This window comes from Hyalella azteca, unplaced genomic scaffold (genome assembly GCF_000764305.2).
Source record: "Hyalella azteca isolate HAZT.00-mixed unplaced genomic scaffold, Hazt_2.0.2 contig2748, whole genome shotgun sequence".
NCBI lineage: Eukaryota > Metazoa > Arthropoda > Malacostraca > Amphipoda > Hyalellidae > Hyalella > Hyalella azteca.
The window spans coordinates 366565-389826 of record NW_025933011.1 but is presented as its reverse complement, the minus strand read 5'-3'; the positions used below and the strand labels follow the sequence as shown (position 1 = coordinate 389826).

Sequence of the window (23262 nt, the reverse complement as noted above, 5' to 3'; positions counted from 1 at the left end):
ATCTGTTCTTAATATATATTATCAATTGATGAGTTGAACATTAATGGGGCAACAGCACCGCTAACATAGAGGCGAAGACAAAATTCATGTAACTAACTTTTACAAGCACAAGGCATAATTTAATGAAGGCGAGCTATCAAACCGCACTTAAAGATAAGAAAAGAGAGGATCACATTCCTGCTTTGCACTAGATGCTTTAAATAAATAATAAAAATTCTGCTCGAAGTATTCCAGCAATTTATTTCCTCTCAGACAATGGAATTGAAAAACATGAGTGTTCATGAAGGCTGCTACAAGCTAGCCTCTTTCAAATGGACTTGATGCAACTCAGTTACGGCTATTTAATAATATATTACTGCATTGGAGCTTGCTACTGCCTAGTTATGCAGAAAATGAGCTCAATTCAATCAAAATAGAAAACCCACTGCATTGTGAACGCTTTTTTTACTACGTTTTTTTTTCCTTTCGCTTCGTGTCCGTCTGTCTGTCTGTCATCAAAAATTCAAACCTTAATTTAGAGCACTTCTGAAGATCCTAGAAACTTGAAATTTGGAATGCATGCTTATGCTGCCTAACAATTCAAGATTTGATCATCAGAAGTCATAAGTTAAGAAAAAAAAACTTAAAAACTACAAATTCAAGGTTGGGAATCGAGTTTTTTTGTCGATCATCCAGAGTTGCCAACCCTGGAAAATGATTTGAATCGCTAAAATTGCTAAAATAAAAAATAGAAAATAAATAAATATAAAAAAATATTTTTAAAAACCACGTTTTTCTGATAATTACAAAACGGAAAAAAATGAAATAAAACAAATAAAAAAACTTATAAAAACCCCATTTTCTTAACGGACAAAAAAGAAACATTAACTTTTTCAGTGAGTTGTCCTAACTTTTATTCTTGTCCTAAAATGAAGTCTAAAGTTATTTTTTTAAATCTTATGCTGAGAAAACACAAAAAATATAACTCAGTACTCACTGCAGTGAGTGACAGAGAGCGCATTTTCTCGTCGACTAAAACTTGAGGTCACGGACGGACGGACAGACAGACAGACGGACATGGCGAGCACAATAGTACATTTTTCCATAAATGAGAAAATGCGCTAAAAACGTTGGGCGGGCTTTAAGACACATGCATCCATTACCCAAGTTCTATTCATAATACTTAATTTGTAGCTCCTAATAGTATATGATATTTAGATCTTCACAGTGCCCGTCCCACGTTTTTTGTGTTTTCTCAGCATAAGATTTGAAAAAAATAAACTTTAGACTTCATTATTACAACACTTCTCTTTAACTTCACTACTAATTAGTCTGTCTGTCTGACTGCTGCAAATCTTATAATCGATTTTTAACACACTTCTACCTCTCCAATCGATCTGAAAATTTGCACACTTGCATAAAGCTGGAGACAATGCATGAATCAATTGACAGAATAAATAATTTTAAAAATTATAATTTTTTTCACTATTTAAAAAATTGAAAAAAATAATTTTGTCTGCTACAAATCTTATAATCGATTTTTAACACACTTCTACCTCTCCAATCGATCTGAAAATTTGCACACTTGCATAAATTCGGAGGCAATGCATGAATCAATTGACAGAATATATAATTTTGAAAATTTAATTTCTTTTATGTATTGAAATATTTAGAAAATTAATTTTGTAATGTTCGAAATTAAAATTAGAAATTAATTGTACATGTTTTACATTGGAGACACTGGATTTTTTAGGAGTGTTGTCTTTAAAAAGTAATTTTTAAACGTATATTATTTTAGGCCAAGAATAAAATTTAGGACAACTCACTGAAAAAGTTATTGTTTGTTTTTTGTCCGTTAAGCAATGTGGTTTTTAAAAGTTTTTTTTATTTGTTTTATGAACATAGAATGCTAATTCTCGTCGTTGAAACTCAAGTCTTCAGTAACACGGTGAATGAAATACTGTGTACGGTGTGAGGCAGTAATGCCCTAGGGAAATCACATTGCACAAATTTTTCCTAACGTCGTTTCTTAAGAATCACTGGAGACAAAAATCAATTCCAAGACGCAGATTTTCTGAACATTACTCGGTGCTTAATTAAGAACACATCCAGAGCTAGATGGCGAAGAGCTTTTATTCGCACAGAGAGCTATTATTCCCATTTGTTAAAATCGCCACGCCTGAAGTATTTTTTGTTTCAAGTGCACAATGATCATTAGGACGTCGTTTGGCACTGCACAACTCTGCAGTATTGGCCCAATATTGGCTACGTGCGCAGAATTTCCAAAGTACACCATACGACACAAGACAAATTTTCGCCACAAAATAACCTATTGGGCGCTTAGACAAACTGCAGGCGACCGCACCAGCTTTCCGATCCATGAATCGGAAATGGTAAATAAATTATGAATAATTTCCAGACCGAGTTCATATCGATGTCTTATATGTCTACTCCTTCTGGCAAAGAAAAATTATTAATTTTAATTAGCATGATTACATTATTGATAATTTTATTGTGTTAATAATCAATATAATAACATTATTAATTACTTAAAATAATAACATAACATACAATATTATAGGGATGATTCTTTTTAGAGGCCACGGGTAAAAAAAAGTCATTTCGAATCATTTAAATTTTAGCTGAAAATATAATTGAAAAGATTTTCATGATATTGTTAACTATGAAACATCGCGGATCGGCATGTGAAACAAACACGATGTTCATATACTCATTCACTATTCAACTAAAGAACTAGTGTAAATATTATAATAAAGATGTTTAACTCAGGAGATATATTTTAAATTAGATTGGCTGTTTAAAACATACAAGCGAGCATTGAGGTCAGACATCAGACTGGAAATCTATTGCAGTATCAATTTTAAGTGCGCATCAGCATCATTTTACATATGTTTTCTTAGAGACTGGGCACGGATTTGACCTAAAAACCAATATTAAATTACAACTCTCTATAGGTTCATTGGATGATGCTTCAGTGCAGATTAGTTAGAGAATCTTTCAATTTGGACCCTAATAATGACCAAGTAATGTTAACGCAACAGTGATAATTTTCTTCAATGTCAGGATCGAATCTTTAAGCCTGAGCATTTGAAGGATAATAATGAATAAATATATAATGTTGTAAAAATGTTACATGGAAATAAAAATGTTTTTAATTTTGATGTTGCAATTCATGATCGTTAGAAGAGTTAAGCGGGCAATGCGGCTTCATCACTTAGTCAAGTTCAGTATATCGGGCCTGTCTAGCTGCTGCGATCGTTCCTACTGATTGTGTTGGCTAAATAGTGAATCTATAACTCTTAATTTTCTTAGATCACCTGGTGAGCGTTTCAGTTCAATAACATTATTCACGAAGCAGGTTAAAAAAATTTATACAATTGGGTATAGATTGGCATTCCGAAAGTTTATCGATAATTATAGCTTCATGGTTAATTCTTGTACGAAACATTTTCAACAAGCAAAATGCTGCAAATCACAGATGCTGGGTTTCTGTATTCAGTGTCAATGTCTCTTTCAACCAAGTACTGCGGCTATGCTTCCAAAAAGCTACAACTTCCTTTTCTAATTTGACCTTTCAAAATAAATCCAGATATTTCAGAATAATAAAGCATGTGGACAATAAATTTTCCAACAATGAAGACGAAATTATTAATAACCAAAGAATTTTTGATCGGAAACGACAGTCATTTAGATTTTGTGTCCTACATCATTCCCTGTAATACGAGCGTATCTTAAGTGACTCAATTAATCACTGACTCCATCTGCAGAGCTGTGGAACGAGAGACAAAGATAAATCGGTCTACGCTGCGCTTGTCACGCAATAGAATTGCTCAAGACAAATAACCTTCCGAGAATTCCTAACCGCGGTGCGCTGCTTGATAGACGCGATGGAAATGCCGAGTTTGAGCTGGAAAACCGCTCAGGTTAGAAATAATCTTCTTGAGAAGTGTGAGCCCCATTGTGGCTTTAAGCTCAATACAAACGTGTAAAGAAAGACCGGAAATTTCTCTCTTCAAATATTGTTCTTTAGAAAACCAAATCGCGGCCTACCTTTAGGATCGATGCTCGACCGAGTTAAAGTTTGGTTCAGGCTCACGCTGTGACTTTGTCGTAAATTTACGCGAGTTCGGGTAAAAAGAGAATAAACTGCGATCACAAGACGAATGGTGGCATGAAGATTCAGCTTCAGTCAACCCAGAACGGCCATAAGTTCTAAAAGCCAGGTTTGGTCGCTTACGTTGAACATAATGGTAGCATCGAGACCTGGTGTATACGTTGGATCTCATGAAGTCAGCCTTAAACTTAGTGGAAAACATCAGGGGAACATTATCTTTTCACTAATTTGATGATATAAAATATTGGGAGCTAGAACTGTATTATTATTACTCTCAGATCAAATAAACTTTCTGTAACAAAGTAATTCAAAGATTTGAAATAATTTCAAGCATTATCGCCGGGTGGGTTGTTCGATTTGAAGTAGTTTCTTGAAATTGCTGGCGTACAGGCTTTTGATCAATTTTTATTATTCATGTCGGTTGTTTAATTATTAATGCTCAACATAAGAAAAAGAAGATTTTTTCGCGTCAATGCTATGATGTTAGTATGGGAGTAGTCAACTGTCAAGTCGACCAACAGATGAAAATGATTATCACACAAGTTACTGTAGGGAAGTTTGTGTGATGCCAGACGGGAGAGGCTCGTGACTCAACCCATTTCACGGTTGTCTCCAATTACAGAATTAAGTCGTCTTCTGAAATTGAACGCCGCTCTGCAAATTGACCTCCTTCGGAATACTGATTTCATTTTCAACTCGAGCCGCCTATACGCTATGTCCGACCTCTGACTTACTTGGAAGATGGTCCATTTAAACAAGGATGACTTGATTGTTCTAAATCATGGTAGTGTATTGCACAGATGGCGAGGACAAGGCCGAAATATCGCGTTGCATACATTGGAGTTTTTAAATGGCCCGATTAAATTTGGTGTGGATTATTATGCCTTATTTGTGAGAGTGTTGTAGCCGCTTCTTCTGAGTAGGAGGAACGCGATAAGTGTGAATAATTTTGAAAATCTGTTTGTAGAAGAACATTACGCAGTCAAAGATGGACAAATAGCTGAGGATATTCTATGCTTAGCGAATGGGGCAAATTTATTTTTTTTTCAGTTGTCGTGAACTTTATTAAAATGATGAAAATTATCATTGTCATGGAGTAGAGAGTATAAAATGAAGCGCAAAAAGATGACCAGCTATAGAAAATGACAATAATTATAGTTCAGCATTTGAAGACAAAATGTCCCGCTTTTTTTTTTGTTTTGCTGAAATTAGAAGCCGTCCTGAACTTTTAGTAGAGAGATCATTAATATATAGTAAATCAATTATTCATGATAGATAAGTGATTTGTTGTGTAAATCATCTCCGTTAATATTATTCGATTATTTAGTGGGTTCGGTATTAATGTAACATTTTACCAAATATCTAACGTAACCACTTTCACTGCTGTTTGAAAGTTACGCTCAAGCGAAACCTAAAGTTATCGGTAGAACTTTGTGTTGAAATCACTTCCAAGGAATTCTAATCGTCGACCAATTGATTTCACGAGGCGTTACACGGTCGGTTTGTTGAACAACTGTTGTCTAACAAACTTCTTAGCTCGTCGTCGGCAATATCATTTCAGAGCTGTGGATGAAAGGATGCTGCTTTGCATATTCAAATGAGAAGCGTTAGAGCGTAGCTCGCTTACTTCAATTACAACCTCATTTATTGCGAATCTTCCGCTCAAATAAAACTGCGCTTGTTTAAAGCGATTCGAATTGATTATCTACTGCGGATTAAAAGCGAGAGCATTGGCGTGCAGTTGTCGAATAATTTTTTGGCAAATATAATTAAATGTCTCTATAAATGCATGTAGAATAATACCGGCAGTCAGTTGTGTCCTTTCTAAAACATTTTTGTGTTATTCATCTCAGACATTCCTGCATTGCGGTCCACATTTCTTGAATCAATATCTGTTCCCGGATAACGTTATAATTTTCTACGAATTTTTGAAGTATAAGAGAATATTGAGAGAACTACACTAATTTACTTGACAAAGAGAACAAAACCGCCGATATTAATATAGTGAACTCTTCTAGGAATATGATACACTTAATAAAGTTATAATAACCTAGGAACCATAAGCGATATCCCTGGGACCACAGCGATTTGTAGGTATGCCTGTCGTCGCAGCTGTTCGTCGGCTCAGGACCTATACTTTCAAAAAAAGTTAAGAGATCATAAGTTCATCAGCCAATCATTGACGGCCTTCCAAGCCAAATCCACCAATCATAGACAAGAAAATAGAGCGTAATTAAGTACTTTCGTTCTATAAGCGAATATTGAAAATATGGCCACAGGCCCACAACTAGCAGAATAACAACCGTACTGATGGAAGACTTGATGATTTATAATCAAAATAGTTTCATGGCTCGGCCACCTTTTATATAATAGAGACTAATATTCATGAACGAAAAACTTCTCAACCAAGCCATAAGTAAAACAAACTAAAATTTCATAAACTACAATGTGCCGATTCATAAACTATGGATTAACGAATGATTCCTAAGTTTAACTACATTATGAATTATAATTCAGCTCACCAATACAGGCAACACTCGTCATCAAAAAACTCAGACGATGCCAATACATGGGGTCTGATATTCGCGGACTGTATACCTACTCCTTATAACACCCATCAAATTGATTCTGAATTTCATTCTCTTCATTCCATAACGTTCAAGTAGTTACAAGTTTTCATTATTTCTGCGGACTAGTGTGTTCATTTCCGAGGGAACTGTATTTTTAGCGCATTTTGCGGTTTACCGGTTGCATCATTACCAGTTGCATTTGTTTAGCAATAAATACACATTCAATGAAGTAACTGACTTATGACATTTGTCACTGTTGTCATATGCAAGTCTGATATGCATCTCGTTTGTAGAACGGACCGCTCAATTTATACTGTATCGCAAAACACGTAGATTGAAAAAATAAATTCATTTAACTTTATGTTGTTCTGCTTTCAACTTGTGATAGATTGATTAACGTGATCTAAAGGAAACAAAAATGAGATGCAGGCAGCGAATGCAGTTCCGACATTGATTGATAAATGAAAGTTTATTTTCTGTGAGGAGCTTGAGCTAAAACATGCACGTCCGAAGGTGATTAACTCAATGATGCAAAAGAAGAACTTTTCGCTTCGAGTAACAAATTTCATGAGAACAAAATTAAATTTGCTGATGCGCTAACGCCCGAAAATTTCTGGCAGTGGACAATAAAGTCAGTTATTTTCATGCTGATTTGTGTAGACAATATTTCTGTATTATATATTTTAGTTATGTCGAATGATATCGATAATTGACCGATCGTTCTGCCTTTATTTTTGCGAAAGCTCACAGTGAATTGGAGAATTGAATAACCTTATGAAAATGGAAGGATCAAAGTATACAAATGCTGGCTGATAATCTGAATGATTACTTGGAGGTAATGGACTATTGTTTTCGTGATTAACCGTAGTAAGCAATAATTAAATTGATGTCTTGGAAATAAATATTACACAAAATATTTTGTTTCGAACATTCAGCAGCGACGTTTGAATAGTTAGCTTCTGTGAAGAAAGATGAATATGAAAACATTCGCAAGCACTTCAGTATAGCAGCTAATTCTGGTAAGAAAATAAGACTTTGATTTGTTATACAAATTGATCAATATTCACAAATTACTGACAGCTCAGCCAATACCAATTTATGAATTTCTTCGGGCAATTTGGTACCTTATTTTAGTTCGTTGATATTTAAGAAATGGTTAATCACGATAGCACTCCACCATCTCAAGTAAATTATGTCACTGCATGTATATTGATTTACTTGGACGAAGTCATAAAAAAGCTTCATTAAAGAATACGAGCGAATTTCGTCTTAGTACGGAAACTTATAAATGCTGTCTTTAAAAGGGAAAGAGCGATATTGTGATATTTATCACACAGAATTGGCAAAGAATATTAAAACCTGAATATTAATGCGAACAAACACTTTTTGAAATGTACGTATTATGCATTTAAGGCAGGCATTTTAGGTTCAAATCTAGTAAAATAAATATAACATGTGAGCCTTTGTGTTTTTAATTTAAGTTATTTCGAGTGCTCTGCTAACGTTGGATCTCATTCATAACGTAGATTGCTCACGAATTGTTATAAATAAGTTTGTTGAATCGAATTATAATAATTTATTTTTTCTAATGCGAAACAAATTACAAAAACTTCCGGCCTCTCAAACATTTTTTCGTAATCTCCGAATAAGATCACGTGATGAATACATGACGCATCTCTCTCACGAATCACCTTGAACGCTACATATTAGGTGTTCTATCCTAACAAGTTTTATCGCGCGTCCTTAACATTGACAACCAACAAGTCTCAAGGATCTTGGATACTGCAAGAAATTATCTAAAAACTAGAAACTGAATGGCCACCTTAGGCAGAAACACTTGATTGCTGTCTCGCAGCCATGCTTCGAACTATTCGAATTTCTCAGAGATATTCATTGATTGGCTTCTATAGAGCTAAGATTGATGTACGCCTCCTCTTGACAAAATTGATTTTTTTAATTCACACAATATTTTCCATGAAGCTAAGTATAGCGCAATGACAGTTTTCAGTCTCTGAAGGAAAAAGTTTCTGCATTTGGCTTTGATGCGATCTTTTACTAGAATTCGAAATCGGTACAGTGCTATAATTTTAATCTCAGAGTATGGTTATTATTATTAGCGAGCTAAAATCATTAGCACAAGTTACAATTAGAAATCTGTGAAGTGAAGTCAATCATTCCAGAAACATACAATTTATTGTTTGATAATAGTCAAAGATTTATCCAAGATCCTATGATATATAAAAATAGAATCAAAAGATACATCAGCAACCAATGTTTGTCAATACATTTGGTCGTTGATCAGCAAACAACATTTGATCTGATGATTGGTGCAAAAAGTTTGAAAGTTTAAACTATATAATTAGTGCTCAATTTGGAATTATTTGAATGTTTTTCTCAATTTTTAATTGGTATGATTACATTCATAGGTCACTATGGAATCGTGATTACTTAATATTCCAGACGATTGGTTTCTCTGAATTGTAATCGAAAGAATTAGGGAAACAAAATAATTCTTGGCATCAGTACTTGATGGAAGAGTTTATTTTTATATTCGTAGAATATTGATCTCATGGTGCTGTGACAATTGATGCTCAAGTTTATTTACAGTCAACCACAAGACTCTTCTTCACTAGCTGGGACGCTCCGTCAAGGGTTGGATCACTTTGACGTCGGTGATGATGTCTGTAATTTATGACATAGCACTTTACGCAGCTTTCTGTTGATTGAAAGGATTTAGTGCGTAATTCAATGTGTTCGTGAAACATGCGATGTGATGCAACATTAAAGCTGTCGCCAAATATTACTAATCTTATTTTACCATGTGCATGAATACTGAATAAACTCAGCATGCGCATGAATACTACCAATCTTTTGAATCATCTCCTGTCCTCCAAAATAGCAACCTAATGCAGCAGTTGGTGAATCCCTTGGGGGATTTAATAAAAATTTTATTTAGATAATGATGAAATTTTATCAATGAGCGAGTGCGAATTTCTGGCCACTGCTTGGGCTGCAGTCTCGGCGCTCTCGGCGGCAGTCGTGATATCTGGGATGATGCACATGTCAAAGTCGGTATCTACAATGGCTCCTTGAATTGTATTCCTTATAACTTTATAATACCTTGAATAGTATTGTGCAAATAGCTGGAAATGGCGAAAACACTCGATGCATAATAATTTTCATTTGATTATTTGAAATTCGGATACTCTCTCAAAATTTATGCATTTTTAATTACCTCCTTAGTTCGCTATTCCAAACTCATTGTTAAGATGTACGACTACCAATCTTAATCTATTAATTGGTAATGTACGAATGAATACCCAATCTTAATCTATTCATTGGAAATGTACGAATTTATACCCAATCTTAATCTATTCATTGGAAATGTACGAATGAATTCCAAATCTCAATATATTCATTGGTAATGTACGAAGGAAAACCCAATCCTAATCTACTAATTGGAAATGTGCGAATTTATACCCAATCTTAATCTGTTTATTGGAAATGTACGAATGAATTCCCAATCTCAATATATTCATTGGTAAAATACGAGTGAATCCCAAATATTGAGGGTTGATGCATGGAGTCATGCGCAATGCAAGCCACACCAAGCTGACCAGGCTTGTAAATGCTGGGCTCTCAAGCCTTCAATTTGCCGTCCCTTCTCGGTGGTATTCAATAAATTCTTGGCATACGCCGGCCGCTGGTTTAATCAAATTTTCATGGGATTAGCCGTCATTGATCACTGCTACCAGGCTACGAGGGCGAGGATTTGAAGGTCGGGAATTTCTCGTCGGGACTACGCAACTCAAGAGCATTTTTGACCTTCATATTTTCATTGGGACATCGTTGAGAAACACTAACCCTGCAAGAATTTGAAGCCTCTTGTGCCAAAATGTTTGATTGGATGACTCCATTAGGTCTATTGAGGAGCTGCCTCTTGTCTGCTGACAATAGGTGCCAGCGAAAAAGTTTTGACTTGTTGGCCAAAATCAACGGAGCGTGGTTCTTCCTGCACCGTTGAGACGCTCGTCACAGCATTAGACTCGGCCTTAGGAAGGGATTTGCGGCGCACGTCTCGCTTGCTGTTTATTCCTTTAATTTTTTTGAAGTTTCAAGTCAAAGATTGGGATAATCAAAATTTTTTTCTCGTTATTTATTCTGCCGGTCAGGGATAAATTTAGAATAAAGGAATGAGCCATTAATGTCTTGAAGGTTCATTGAAAGTTTGGTCCAGCTAAATTCACTTAAGTTTATATTAGAAACATGATTTACTGTGCATCTCTATTTAATATCTAAAATCATAAGCTGTATTCCAATTTATATATTTGGATTTAAGTCCTCGAATATTTAAAAACCAACTTTCTCAACATATATCGTTATCTTGTCGTGAGGCTGCTCCCTAAGGTAGGCTGCATGTAATCAAAAATTTGTTCCAGCCTAAACCCTCGAAATACTTGAAATATCTCAATCTTTTCCGTGTTTTGTTGTGTAAAAGCCACATTCTTCTCGCAGTTCAGTATTTGTACGAAAAATTATGTCAAAAACAGAAGTAATCACGAACTGTAAACTATGATCTTACGCCTTAAATTTTTTGAACGATCAACTAAAATCAAATATCGCAATATTTGAAATGTGTTTTATATAGATGGATGAAATAAATTGCCACATTATCAAATACATTATCAGTAAGGACCAAATCCATGATACATTAGATGTGACCCAACAATTATTTGACCATGGAATTTTCGCCCCCAATTGTCCGCGATTCTAATAAAATCCTAAGAAAAGAAAAGCCACGATGCGACAGAGACCACAGCGCCTATACTTTCAAAAAAGTTAGAGTAAGTAAGTTCATCAGCCAATCATTGATGGCCTTTCAACCAAAATCCACCAATCATAGACAAGAAAATAGAGCGTAACTCCTTACGTTCTCTTAGCGAGTTTTGAAAGTATGGCTCCTGGATCCTAATGTTACTGAGCCGCTAGTGAAGCTACGAAGAGTGGGTGCCGGCATCGTGACGACCTCGTGATGTTCACGTGTGATACCTCCTCCAAGTGATGTTCTCTGGCCTTGTAGACAGAATACCGATGAATCCATAAATCCAAACCTGCACAAGCTGCCCCGGGATAGTGGACCTTTCTTCGAACACTCAACTGGATCGAACTTACCATAGAGGCCAGGTCTTCATTCAGTGCAGGTAAGCCCGGCAAAGACAGCGCGTGATTCTTTGTCAACTACAGCATTGGGTTGTAAATCTAATAACCGCTTCACGGCCAGATTTATAATAAAGATGTAGGGCCAAATTATCTAATCTATTTTGGGCAATAGAATAAACGAGATGAATTGATTTTTCAGATTGATTCAAATGATATATGATTGAACAATTGAGCGATAACGAATCACAAATTGATTAAATTATTGTTAAACTCGCTAATTGATCTCAAATAGCTGATAGACAATCCGAGTAAAAAGATTGAGAAACTAATCTCTCCTCAGTCAATTGACGAAATCTTCACTATTTACTTAATGTCGCATGATGACGACCTCATGAAGTTATCCACCTCAAGCTTTTGTTGGCCCTCCATTGAACGAGACCATGGAGGAATTAACGCAATTTGGATTTATTCATACACATGGTTGGTTGAATAAACTATTTTGTATATACAGTTTTTTTATATTTTCCGCCATAAATTTTTCGTTAACTAATTGAATAAATTACTTTGGTTGCCTCAGGGAAAACTATCAAGATGCTGATTATTGACAGGTCAGAGAATGACAGAACTTGAGCGTCGTGTATGGAGGTGCTGAGGAGGTTCTGGATTGCCGTGCATGCAGCGCTCATTCATTGAGGACGGAATGAATAAATAGAAATAAAAACAAAATGATGAAATGAATAAAATAACCCCCGATTGGAAATAAATTGTGCGTCGAAACGCAAAGGAAATATATTGTAATTATTTCAAATTATAATTGATGACAGTGCTACTAAATGCTATTATGTAAATGTAATTAATGTAAGTTCGGAAAAAGTAATGCTCACTGAGAAGTAAAACAGCATGTATTGATAGCGTTCGGGATTTACTTGCCAATTCGTAATTTAATTTAAATGAAATCGCGGTAAAAACTGTTTGATGAATAAATAATTCTATTTTGTGTAGCAAAATAAATTTATTAATTGTTTGATTAGCCACCAATTTATAGACAGATAGATGATGTCCTGTTCTCCAGATATCAATTCAGTTTAGGACATGGAATACATTATTGAAATTACATGCAAATAAACGAATTCCACTGGATGAATGGCCGCATGATCAATGCATTGGAATGAGAGCCAATCCTTATGAATGAGAGCCAATCCTTCTCATACACATAGAATCAAGCTATTTGTTTTAGAAATAATGTTCAAAATCATGCAAATTATGCATAGGTTTGCATAAAATGTGATAATAGATAGCGATATGGCAGCGGTTGATCCCCCTACAGCACTTTGATAGCCGAAGTATTCGCAGCATTCACATTAATTAAAGTTAATTATGGGAAAGAATGCATACATTTCTCTTCATGAAAATCTCTAAGTTTGTTAGTAAATTATAATAGTTGACAATGAAAAATGAAAATATTATTTTAACTTGTCTTTGTATTGCATGAATGAAGTTGACCATCAATTTTGTTTTAATCGAACCAGTATAGGACTTAACATGGAAACATAAATAACAATTTGCTATTCGGACTTCAAAAAATAAACTAATGGATAAATGGAACACTAAAACTAATAAACTAATGGAACACTAAAACTTACTTAGCATAGCAAGTTTTTGTTGTATTGATTGTCTCTGTTTTATAGCCAGTAGTCTCCACGCCCTTCTACCACACCTTACCAGCGGACGACAACGGACAGCGGACACATGGTCCGGTTATCCGGTTAGGCGTGCCGGGCGTGGGCTCAAAATAAAGAATTCAAGCTTTTATTTTGTCATGTCCTTGGTGACGGTGGATCCTCGCCTGGGGGTGGTTGTGGTGAGCATAAAAGTCTTCTTCAGTCGAAGATTCTCACAGTCTTCTTCAGCAGAGAATCTTTGAAGCACAGCAGCTCTAAAACACGAAATAATGTTCGCTAAACTGGTAAGATTATAACTACATTGGCTGATATTTAGGAAAGTTTTCATGATTTATTTTAAATTTTTTTAGCCTATTCAAGAAGCATACTTTTTGCTATGATCGGAATTCTTACATAAAGTAAACCAGTATAGTTTTTCAGATGTCGAGTCCAATTACGATTCGGAATATAATCTAAAAAAATTGTACTGGAACTATACTTGCATAAGTAATTCCATTGTGCAAAAATAAGAGATCACTTTCCAGCTCGCATGCTCTGGAACGAATTAATTAAGTTTGCGATTGATTAATTAACTATTGCGATTGTTGATAGCTTGATGATTTCGACACCCCATTTTGTGCAGAAATTAAAACTGAAGTGAAACATTCCTTACATGCTTCATGTAATTATGTAATTTGTGTCTGTATCAGCTGGAAGTGGTCGATGATTCTACAATCCCAAACAGACGAGGATCCAAATCTTTTGAGGTAGACAAACTAATTAAACTTTCTTGCTCGGTTGGCGCTAAGCTCAGCCTAAGCCTAAGATATTTCTGGCCCGTATTTAGGACAACATTAAATTTTCGATACGAGAGTTGGCTCTAAAAGACTGAATTGATTTTGAATTCACAATGAATGAAAATGAATTCACAATGCAAATGTTCAACAGTAAATAACGAATATAGGGCCACGTGGGGCAGCGCCCCCCCCCTTTTTTTAAATTAAATTTTTGATGAAGTTTTAATTGAAACGAGGTGGTTCTTTGTTTTGTTTAAAGGTACAACTAATGAGGAATGTATGATATGAATTAGAAGCATATAGAGTTATTCAATTTTTAATGAAACACTATTTTGTAACAAGTGTCAAAATGGGCCCATTGCCCATGGGCTTGGGGCAAGGCGCCCACCCTTGGTCCCTTTACCACAATTGCATATTTTTTGTTTAAAAATGATCAAACAACCCTTTACAGTTAAAAAAAGAAAAATGTATTAAAAAATATGACATTCATTCATTTATTAACAACTCAAAAAATCATATCCTTAGCATGAAAAAATATATCCTTGGCTTATAAAATCTATCACTGACGTAAAGAAAAATATTTCATTGACATAAAAATATATATATCCTTGACTTGAAAAATATATCCTTGCGATAAAAAATTCGTCCTGACATGAAAAAATGTATTCTTGATTAGAAAAAATATATTTAGTTGATCAGAAAAAAACTTCGTTCCAGTTTTGCCCATAATCCAGATATTATGTGCAGAGAATTCGTATCTAATCGTGATTTCAGCTAACTCCATAAAAACTCATCAACTTTTGGCTCATTGGTGTTGGCTGAAATCAACTTTTGGCAAGGCAAGAGTCAATAACTCGAAAAGTGGTCATAAATACGCATAACTAGAAACTAAACCTGCTGCCTTGAGGCATCAAATCGAAAAGTCATGAAATATGAAGTGTGATTGGTAATTCAAAAGCTAGTCATAGTTTTGAAAAGATCATTGAGACAATTCTAATGATGTATAACACAAGATTTCACCATGGGCGCTTTGCCCCGTGACACGCGTGGGCCCGTTGCCCCGCTAGGTATCCTTTCAATTTATATCGTGTCAACATTTTATTTTGAAAGCTAATAGTCTAAACTTAATCTCAAAATTATCCCTATAATTATTACTTTCAAAATATAATTCACCGTAATTTCAAAAGCTTCATCTAAAGTAATCGAAAACAGTTTTATTTAGCAGCAAAAAAACAATTATTTGGGCTGAAACAGTTATCCACAAATATCTTAATAACGCAAACACTTAGCAAAACGTAAATCCGTACACTTCACCCCAGTGAAACTGTCGACCGGCGGTAGAGAACACGGACCAATATCTGCCATACTTAGCGGGAAACCCGCTATGGGCCCATGACCCGCAGTGGGCTAGCTGCCTCATGTTACCCTATCTATTTTCCCTAATTTATGAAAGAATATTTTGAGCGATTAATAATAAATTTTCCGTTACCTTCAACGGTACGAAACAGTATTTTCTTAATTCGAATGTAAAGCCATTTCCAACGTAGAAGTTCAATGCTAAAAATTAAATTGCGATCCCTGGTCAGTTTGCTCTCCTCCTGTTGGTGGTGGTGGCGTTTGCTCGTCCGGACGAGGATGACTTCTATGGCTTCTACAACCCAGTCCGTGAGTGTCATCGAGTTGTTGCACTTGAATTTAATTGCAATATCTTTCGGTAGCAAAAAGTTATATATTGCTTGTAATAGAGGCAAATGAATCGAAACTAAATTAAATTGTGCTTAATATGAAAAAAACACGTCATATTTTAAAGAAAAAATAAAAAGGCCCTAAAATTCTTAATATATTAACTAAGTAGTGGCCTTGAGAATATGTCATTTTTTGCATGTTTATATAAAATAAATGAACACAGAAAACTAGTGACGATCTTCAAGAACCTATCCCAAACCTTTATTCAGTGAAAATATATTTTTTCCATACTGTTAATCAATTAATTAAATTTTGAAATAAAGTTCCTAACACCAGGATTAAACGCTAGACATAATTAATCGCCAGACTGTATTACAAAATGAATGGTAACTAGATATGTGACAGCAAGTTGGTCAAAGTTCAACGTTTTTTTTGCTCAACGAATTACAGAATATTCTTAATCTTCATTGCTCGACTCTCTAAGAGATCACTTGAACATCCGACCATTTTAATAGAGACGGAGACATTAAAGGTGATGTATACATTGTAATATGAATGAATTTCCTCACAATTTCCGGAGCAAAATTAGCCTTCGACCTCAAATACGCACGAGCGGTTTTTCCGACTTCAATATTAATATATCCTGCAAATATTTCAAATCAACCTTTAGTTGCAGGAATAATTATGTTATTCGTGTCAGATCTGCATTGAAGTTAAGATGCTATATCTTCAAATTTGAATAATTATTGTATTTATGAAGCTATTTTATTGCAGAGCCGGTGAGCTCGCCGGTGTTCGCGCCAGCTGTGCAGACCTACTCCACCATCCAATATCCCGCCGTCCGATCCAGCTTCCGATATTACTTCGACGACGACGATGACTAGACTAATTAATTAAGAATGACATCTCTGTTGCTATTCATTTATTAAATGAACTCAAGGCACAGAATTATACATATTATTCTGAAGCCAAGACACATAATTTTACATATTATTCTGAAGCCAAGACACAGAATTTTACATGTTATTCTGAAGGCAAGACACAAAATTTTACATATTATTCTGAAGCCAAGACACAGAATTTTACATGTTATTCTTAAGTCATGGCACAAGTCAGAATGCCTTTTGCATTGAAGTCCATTGAACTAATTTCGCAACAACAAAGCAAATGCAGGAACACTATCTTCATCACAATCACGAGAATAATAAAATGCCACAGTTTATCATTTCAAACCTTATACAGTAAATGATTTGATGTTTTCATCGTTTTAATGAACCCCTTTATTATATGTATGAAAAAATTAAATTACGAGTCTGGAAAATGAATTTCTTAAACTGTGTCGCAAAAAATGGAGCATATAGAACCAAACAGAAAAAGGACGAAAAAAATATGTGATTTGATAAAATGTGAAATAAAACTAAAAACTTAGATTTTTTAACTGCATTAATTACGTTAACTGCAGCAACCAGACTACTGGTTGCTCTGTCAATTAGTTCGAAGAGTGTCTGCTCACAACTGGCGAGGAATGTGCCCCATTTTTTCAGTTAGATGGCTTCATCATTTTTCCAATACTTTGATGAAGAGCTATAGACCTGGCATTATTCTCAATTAGCGAAGTCGTAGCTGCAAGCCACAAATTTTCTACATTTAGTGCTTCAAAACAGGACTGAAAGTGATTGATAGCCTTCTTTACTAGGCTCATCGTGGAGGTTGTTGAATATATTTTCCCTCAGGAGCCACTTCTGACGCGTGTCTGTGCTCGTCAGAAGTCCTATGGGATTTCGCGCTCCTAGGGGGATTGTTCCTGAGCGCCCCACCGTTGAGCTTGCGGTGTCTGACTGCAGGTCTCAGTTGTGGGGTTATGTTATTATGTAGGTAGGATTCCTTACATTTCCCTTCTCTGTCTCTCTCGTGCGGGACGCCGACGTCCCGTGTAAGCGACCTCATGTTCGAGTGTCTTATTTTCTGTTGCTTTTTACCTGTCCCTTCTTTTCACTTCGTCTCTTATGAGATGCTAACGCTGCTTCCTTCGAGCCAGCTTCAGCGGGCTGGACAATTGAGAGCTTCCACCCCTTGTGGGTGATGAATGGTTTTTGATCTGAGAAATTTTCGATGACCGAGACCTTCCACCTCTTTGGCGATGTTCATCTTGACTTTCGGTGCGAGATAGTTAAATAGCTGAAACGCTAGTAAGCATTTGGCCACTAAACTAACTTGTTGAAAATGTGTAAAAATATGAGTTATTTCATTGATATGATGTCGACAAGCCAGCCGGATAGGTGACTGTACCACCTCTCACGAACTACAAATTCCTTGCCAATTGCTCACATTTCTGTATGTGGTGTCAATCACGTCAAGTCGATAAATCACCATCACCAATAAAGTGATGGAGAAATCATATCACTACATCTCGTAGCCAATCTCCTAAAAATTCAATGAAGGCATTTGCCGCGCCGGCTTCATGGCCAAAATAAAGTTTGGGAACGCAGAGTTTTGTCTTTCTCTGTGCTGACGCCTAAATATGTGAAATCTCTTATGATTTTCAGCCACTTTTAATAACTTCTTCAACTATAACTTGATTCACTTCTCATTTTACAGTTATTGACTCCATAGCAAAACTAAACGTAAATACGACTCTAGTTTTTCGGCTAGATCCTGCGATTCCTGATCATGGTTTGATTGTAACTGCTGAGAAGCAACGTATTCCTTGTCTGCCTTTATGACTGAAAGCGTCAAAATAACCGAAATTAAGGACTGCTATTGTTGTTCCGTACTATCTCCAACTGCTGTTACCACATCAAGTGTCTCAATACGTTTTTTGACATTTTTCGACTCTAATACTATTAGGCGCGTAAATTTCACTCGTTCAATATGAACCATTGTTCATTGAGCCCACGCCTTCATTGGAGCTAAGTGAACTCAGTTCATCAGTAAGACATTAAGCCGCAATCATATCGTCTTACATGCATTTGGATAATTTAAATTTCATTTTTGTATCCATTAAGGAACACTGTTTTATATTAATTCAGTTTTGCATCAGTGCACAGAGGAATCTATCAACCTTAACAAATCTTTCAATATGCATTGCTGCAAGCAACAGAAAGAATATAAATAAAGGTTACTTCTTTACTTTCAATTAGGTTCGAAAAATAAATCTTGTTTGGTTTTGATTTCAGAACTAAACTAAACATGCAAGTCAAACTAGCAATAGCCGTTTCAATATTTTGTTTCGATTTTGTTGGCTTATTTGCTTACTCAAAATGGAAAAATTTCTATCGGAAATAAAAAAATTAGCAATGAATGTATTAGAATTACTCGAGCAAAAAATTTTTATCACAAAAAATTCTAATTGATACTAAAAAAGCACCAGAAATCCTCTTTCCATGAGTTTCAATAAACTACATGCTGTCATTTAGTGATGAGAAAACAACTAACCCGTTAGCCACCCTGTCATCACACCATTTCAAACTGCACTGTTGGGTGGAGCATGTATGTAGAGCTCATGCATTCTCATTAATAAAATTAGCTAATTTTTAGCGCATTTTCTCATTCATGGAAAAAATCCCTATTGTGCTCGTCATGTCCGTCCGTCTGTCCGTCTGTACGTGACTTCACGTTTTCGTCGACGAGAAAATGCGCTCTCTGTCACTCCCTGCTTTGAGTACCGAGTTACATGTATTTTTTTATTGTTACTTTGATTTTGACGGTAGATCCTTCCATTTTAAAATTTAATTAATCTAAGCGATGTAATTGGTACAATTTAGAAATAAAATTTCTGTAACGAATTGAACTAATTTAAGAGAAACAAATTCCATCTGAGTGACACGTACAGACAGTATAATGCGTAAATGAGGGCCTATGTGAATTATTATTTACTTCAATATTTTTAAATTCGCCTGTCTAAAGATAAATTAATTATGCAAGATGTGCAGATTGAATTAAACTGAATAGCAAATGTTATCTTAAAAGAAAACATAACCCAAGTAATTCACAGAGACAGTTCTGGAAATAATCAAATAAGCCAACACAGCTTCTGCATGTGCAGAAGCTGTCCTTTGCGCTCATGTACGTTAGCATTTCAACGGCAAGTGATGATTGATTAAACGAAATTATAACGAAATTATATCCTCTGTCAGAAAGTGAAACGCACATCGCATCCAAAATTTCACGTGGAAAGTATTCGTGGTGCAAAACGAATTTCAGTTTAATTATCAGATCAGTCCGCATAGCATCGGCGTGAAAATGAGTATAGCGACACTTAGAAAAAAAGTTGCTGTTGTCTAATGTTCACTCGAATATTGACTATTTTTTAGTACCAGAATTTTTTGTCTTAATAGTGGTATAATTTGTGCAAATTTAATAATCACAAACGTAGGTTGGAGACTGAGTAATAAAGTGACCCACGATGCATGTGAACAAGTGCTACAGTTATAACACATAAGTGAGTATATAAAAGAATGCGAATTTTTGAGGGGATTGTTCAGAAAATCAAATGAGTCTATAGTATTTTCTTTATTAGTAGATCCATTATACAATGAAAACTCCATTATTCACTCCCAACTGCGGCTAATTATTTCGCTCGCAATGAACAAGTGTGTATATGAGCGATTTTTTCAAAAAAGTTTTTGAATAATATCTGAACAACTGAAATTCCATTGATTAGATTAATTTATGGTCTTGATTGTGTGGTGCACACGAGATTCGAACGATTAACAATACCCTACGATGTAGGTGTTATGATAATGAGGATAACAAGTATAGCTTACACCACAAACGTTGTTGTTTCGAGGATTGATGTTCATAAATAAGATAATCACATCGCAAGCTAATCGATCACTATACATATATGCATCCGCGGGAACATTCAGTGTTAAAATTTTGCGCCTCCTGAATAAACAGATTGTTGATAAAATGAAATGCAATAATTTTTGGGCATGTTGAAGAAGTGTAGAAAAACAAATATTATTTGATAGAGAATGGTAAAATCACATATGAGTAACTTATCTTAGATATATACGACAGCCGCAGAAAAATAAAAATTAGTAATTTATTTTCCTTTAATTTTTTAGTTCTTTGTTACGTCTTTATTTTTCCAATGCTTTAATAGAAGCATAATCTATTAACAACGTCATAGAAGCATAATCTATAAGTGCGTGGGAAAGCCTGTTAACATATGTGTTTGGGGTTGAAGCCTGGAACTGTAATAACAGATGTAATATGGAAGTGTCACCACTAATATCTATCGTATACAAGTATTTCGAAGAGCCGCAACATTATTCTAGTTATGGGACCTTGAGGCACACTAAAACTGAATTGTATCACAAAATTGAATTATTCATCGGAAATGTTGATACATTTCTGTCATTGGACAATATTTGAGATTAAAAATTTCTCCAAATTTGAAAACGGGGTTAATTTTTGTTCCAATGATAGTTTGAGCTAGTCTTTCCTACATCAACATTGGTCTATTTAAAGAATTACTATTATGGCTGGGACGACGACTTAATGTAGTTTTTCTCGAATTTCATGGATTATATTATCTTTTTCGAGCAACGTCAGCAAATGTTTGATATTTCAATTGCGGGTTTATCTCCCTATAGGTAGGTATATGTAACTCAAAAATATCACTATAGTTATCGATAACTCTACATTTTGCTGATACTTAAGACCGCCTTCATGATGTCACGCGGACGCCGCCATGAATCTTCACTGCTATCGCGGTCCCTGACAACAAAAAGGCCCGAGTTCTGAGGAGTTGGTCCTTGGGGGTGGCAGCAGGAAGCTTCTCTAACTTCCACTCTTTCAGTAATTCTTAGCACATATTTAGTTTTAATTTCAGGTTCAGCCATAACATGGGATCTGCCTGTTTAGTTATCATTAGAGTGGTTTAATGAGAAAGAAATTACAATTACATAGTCAATGACTATTTTAGTTGAGTTTGGTCCTAGGGGCCAGCGGCAGGAAGCTTCTCTAACTTCCACTCTTTCAGTAATTCTTAGCACATATTTAGTTTTAATTTCAGGTTCAGCCATAAGATAGGATCTGTCTCTATAGTTATCATGAGGGAGGTATAATGAGAAAGAAATTACAATTACATAGTCCATGACTATTTTAGTTAAGTATTTTATTGTATTTATTTCTATTTTACCCATTTGCATGAATTTTATTGCTTCATAATTTAACAGCAATGCAGGCCATTTATTACATACCGTAAATTGTTACTGTTCGTTAAAAATTTTCGTTAAAAAACACTGTTATTCAAATTGAAGTCATTCCTCCTTAAGACTGTACTTGCATCCTCCAGGTAAATGGGGAATTACGCAGCATCCTGGAAATCCCCGTTCAGATAAAGCACGGCAGTAAAACAATTTTAAACATATAGGATTTTTCCATTAGAATATTATTTTAACTCTATTTGCAGTCTCCATGGTTCTCTTAGCCAAAAAATTATTGATGAGCTTTAATTCACTTCGGAGTTTTATGAACAGTCAATGCAATCTGGGACACAACATGCATCTGACAATGAACCAAAATTGACAGCAGCAAATTTAGTCAATTTGTGGTTGAAGTATTGATCATCCAAAATGAAACCTTAAATAAACTGCGAGCCATTGGTATAGACTCTGAAATAGAGATGAGCTAAAGATTAAATACAAATTGAACGCTAATAATCTTTATTCTTGGTTTCTAGAAGATTTTACAGACCATTCTACGTTTATTGAATCGTCATATCGTTCCTCATTGTTCGGATTCAACTGCATATGAACGTAGAAAGAATTTCACCCTATAAACATTTTTTTTAGCTTAAAATTGATCCCGTTTCTCAGCGTAAGTTCTTTAACCAACTATTGTGAATCGCATTTACTACAAATTTAAATGCTGAAAAAAGTATGGTCCATCAATGTTGATCTCATCACAAGGATGCAACGTCAATGAAAGTGTAAAAAATTTTCTATTACTATTGAACCAAAAAAATCATCCCTCAACGTGGAGTCCTGGACAAGAATAATTTCCTTTTTTGAAGTTAGAATATTTCAAAGGGAAAATCAACCTTCGTCGTCGAAGCTAAAGGCCTAGTAACAAGAGTTATGGTGGGTAGATTAAAAGCTGTCCTTTTGTCTCAGGGTAACTTATTAACTTGTTATTATTTCATAATAATACATTACATTAATATTAATTACATTACAATAATATATTACATTATTATTAGTAACTTACTTTGCTTATTCTACAATTTATAATATGAACACAATTTTAAGTAGCGTTGTTATTTA

The 23262-nt window shown here is 35.1% G+C and overlaps 1 long non-coding RNA gene across 1 annotated transcript; it reads left to right on the top strand.

Moving 5' to 3' along the window:
• The first annotated feature begins 11867 nt into the window (after positions 1 to 11867).
• Positions 11868 to 16926, top strand: LOC108681281. Its single transcript, XR_001931483.2, has 4 exons — positions 11868 to 11885; positions 13533 to 13810; positions 15889 to 15967; positions 16763 to 16926. It is a non-coding gene; the product is annotated as an uncharacterized LOC108681281 (long non-coding RNA).
• Positions 16927 to 23262: the final 6336 nt, after the last annotated feature.